General features: G+C 44.5%; 1 non-coding gene across 1 annotated transcript; it reads right to left on the minus strand.

The window, feature by feature from the left end:
• Positions 1-3,731: 3,731 nt before the first annotated feature.
• Positions 3,732-3,841, minus strand: LOC135277352 (U6 spliceosomal RNA). The gene has a single exon (XR_010344966.1). It is a non-coding gene; the product is annotated as a U6 spliceosomal RNA (small nuclear RNA).
• Positions 3,842-4,053: the final 212 nt, after the last annotated feature.

Raw genomic sequence — 4,053 nt, forward strand, 5'->3', positions numbered from 1 at the left:
ATGTAAAGTACACTCCAATTAAGTTAATTACAATAATAAGTTAAAGGAAAAATAGGTAAACAATAAAGTAGGTATTGAATGAAGAGGTAAAGCTTATCAAGGCAGTTTTAAAGGAATGGCCAAGGTTTGGAGAGCCCTGGACTGGAGTTCCACCACCCCTAGCAGGGGGTCTGTTTTTATTCTCCTGTTCTCTTAACTGTCATCAAAAAACGCTTTAGCAATCTTTGTCAATCTTAATGCAATTGTGACTTTAACTCCGTCAATCTTGTCTTTTATGGATTCTGTATTTCATGTGTTGCTTAAGACAACAGAAAGATTATAAAAAAGTAAGATCTCATATTATTCTCTGATGCTCATAAAATTTTTAAAAATATGACTTTGAGAAATTATTTTTTAAATTGTGGCAAAATACATATAATGCAAAATTTACCATCTTAATCTTTATTTATTTATTTAAAGATGGAGTCTTTCTCTGTCGCCCAGGCTAGAGTGCAGTGGTGCGATCTCGGCTCACTGCAACCTCCAACTCAAGCAGTTCTCCTGCCTCAGCCTCCCGAGTAGCTGGGATTACAGGTGTGTGCCACCATGTCTGGCTAATTCTTGTATTTTTATTAGAGACGGGGTTTCACCATGTTGGCCAGGCTGGTCTCGAACTCCTGATCTTGTGATCTGCCTGCCTTGGCCTCCCAAAGTGCTGGGATTACAGGCATGAGCCACCATGTCTGGAATGTATAGTTCAATGCCATTAAGGACCTTCACATTGTTATGCAACAATCACCACCATCCATCTCTGAAATGCTTTTTCAAAAAACATATTTCTGACACATAATAATTGCAAATATTTATGGGGTACAATGTGATGATGTTTTGATGCATATATACAATGTGTAACAATCGAATGCAGAGCACTTTTCATCTTACCAAACTAACTCTGTCCCCACTTCCCCCAGGTCCTGGCAGACATCATGCCACTTTCTGTCTTCTGAATTTGACTACGTTAGGTAACGCACATAAGTGGAATTTATTTAGTATTTGTCCTTTAGTAACTGACTGCTTTCACTAAATACAACATTTATATAATTTAAAAAACCATTAGCTATTGAATCCACCTGGAATTTATTTGTGTGTGTCTGTGTGTGTGTGTATAGTGTAGGTAATAATTTAATTTTATTCCTCCCAACAAATGATGAATCAGTTTCCCCAGTGTTATTTATTAAAGAGACAGTGTTTTTCACAATCATTTAATAGCCACCGGTATCATACTCAGTGTTCCACATGTAAATGCATCTTGTTTAGCAGCCTCTTTTTTGTTCACTTGATCTTTTTTTTTTTTTTTATTATTCCTATGCCAGTTCCACAGTGTTGACCACTTTAGCTGAGACCTCACCTACCTTAAGCAAGGGGCTCTGCTCTGGCTTAGCGCCTTGTCTGTTTGTTTGTTTGTATTTTAGGATGAAGTCTCCCTCTGTCGCCCAGGCTGGAGTGTAGTGGTGCTATCTCAGCTCATTGCAACCTCCGTCTCCCAGGTTCAAATGATTCTTGTTTCTCAGCCTCCCCAGTAGCTGGGATTACAGGTGCCCAACACCATGCCCAGCTATTTTATTTATTTTTATTTTTAGTAGAGACGATATTTCACCATGTTGGCCAGGCTGGTCTCAAACTCCTGACCTCAAGTAATCCACCCGCCTTGTCCTCCCAAAGTGCTGGGATTACAGGTGTGAGCCACCGTGTCCAGCCCTTGTTAGTTTTTCAACTGTTTTCAAGGATACAGGATGCTTCCCTGGGCTCCCTAAAAGTCTCCCATCTCTCCTTTTCCCAAGGGAGCTTAGCGTTCAGGGGTCTCAGTCTGGGTGGGTGAGGAAGGGCTGGGCCATGTTTGTCAGATAGCACAGAACCCGAGAATGCTGGGCATCCCCTGCCTGCTTCAGGGCTGGGGTACCACGAGGTTATTTGCCCTTGCCTCAGAAAGATGTGTCGGGGGGTGAAGGTGCCCTGGGATGGTTTGAATTTCTGGGCCGGCAGTGGAACTTTGCCATAACCCAGTTGACTGTGAGGCAGAATTCAAGATAAGGCAAGTTAATCTTGGTTCCCCTCCAAGGACGTTTGGTACTGACATGCAAAACAGGATCCCTTCAAAGTTCATTCAAGCAGGAGACCCTGGAGGCAGTCATAGAGTGTCCCTTGTATTTCTACAAAGGGTATGTGGAGTGCTGCTGGGGTCACCTGTTTCAGACTGTGACCTGGCACTGAAGGAAGACAAACTAGATTCATCAGGGCAGGGCTGGCCAGCAGCTTTATGGGCCCACAGAGTCTCCATGACTACCTGCAAGGCTATGCTAGGCACTGGCCTAGTATCCCACAGGATCTGGGCACTTCAAATTCCTTTTTCAGGGCCAGAGGTGTGGGCAGAGAGTGGGAAGGGGTGAAGTTTCCACGCAACTCTTGCCGTTCAACGTCTGATGAGTCAGGCCATGCTCATCAATCAGCTTCCTCTAGGTTTTTAGTAGGAGGCAGGAGAGATAAGATGGGCCAAGATGGAGCTGAGATAACATGGGGAGCTCGCTGGAGAACAATGGACATCCTCCTCCCCAGCCCCTGCAAGCCTCGAGGCGCGAGGATTGGCAGGGAGGCCACCTGGAGAGTCTGGCTAAGGTATCACGTGGGGACGTGCAGCTGAAGGAGAATCACGCTGGGATTGTGGGCACAGCAAGCAGGGAGGCAGACTGACAAAACCAGTTATCTGATGGTTCAGTGTTTCCCAAATTACAGTCCTTTCGATATTACCTGTCCAGGCCTCCCATATCCTTCGGCTTCTGCACAGGCCTTCACATCTTATTTTGTTTTATTTTATTTTTTTGAGACAGAGTCTGGCTCTGTTGCCCAGGCTGGAGTACAGTGGTGTGATCTCGGCTCACCACAACCTCCACATCTGGGGCTCAAGCGGTTCTCCCACTTCAGCCTCCTGAGTAGCTGGGACCACAGGCACGAATCACCACACCCAGCTAAATTTTTCTGAAGAGATGGAGTTTTGCTATGTTGCCCAGGCTGGTTTCAAACTCCTGGGCTCAAGTGATCATGGGATTACAGGTGTGAACCACTGCACCAGCCTACATTTTATACACACACACACTCCCCCAACACATGTGAATACACATGTTCATACAACATACATATATATATATATTTGAACCACTTTTCCAACATAAATTTAGCATTTTTAAAAGCAATAATATCTGTAATAATCACACGTATCACTCAGAGAACATTTATAATATGCCAGGCACTGCTGTAGGTAATCAAATATATTACTCTGGTCAATATCGACTCCTTTGAGGCGGTGCTATTTTATGTTATTTCTTCCCATTTAACACATAGGGAAACTGAGGCACAGAGCGGTTACAAATCACCTGCTCAAAGTCTTACTGATTCAAACCCATAGTGTGTCTGGCACCAGACCCTGAAACAGGCTGCCTCTCAAGTAATGAGTCAGATATGGGTTAGGCTGAATTTTTTTTCTTAAGTCATATTAATAAATCACAAATAATATAGACATATCAAAGTTTTTTAAGCTCCTCTGTGTACCATCTGGTTCTTTCTGCAAACTGCCGGCACCCACTTAGGCACTGCTGAACCCAGGAGGTGTGATGTATGTGACCAGTCCAATTCTGGAGCTGCGACAACTTCTTTTCCCCAGATGGTGGGACCAGCAAGGCCACCAGCCTCTTTTTTTTTTTTTTTTGGAATGCTTCACGAATTTGCAGCATGTCATCCTTGCGCAGGGGCCATGCTAATCTTCTCTGTATCGTTCCAATTTTAGTATATGTGCTGCCGAAGCGAGCACGGCCACCAGCCTCTTGATGCACGTGACTTAGCTCCATCGGCTCCATAGATAATTTATACCTGGCTGCCACCTCGAGTCACTGTGGGGATTTGGTGTGCATGCATTGGACAGGAGAGTGGGAAGAGAGAAAAGTCATGTGATTCACTCCTCACTGTCATCCAGCACCTTGCCTTACTTGCTCCTGAGGGGTTCTCCATGAAGTCAGCAAGGAG

The sequence above is a fragment of the Aotus nancymaae genome, unplaced genomic scaffold, assembly GCF_030222135.1.
Source record: "Aotus nancymaae isolate 86718 unplaced genomic scaffold, 86718_ANA_hifiasm-v0.15.2.pri h1tg000030l, whole genome shotgun sequence".
NCBI lineage: Eukaryota > Metazoa > Chordata > Mammalia > Primates > Aotidae > Aotus > Aotus nancymaae.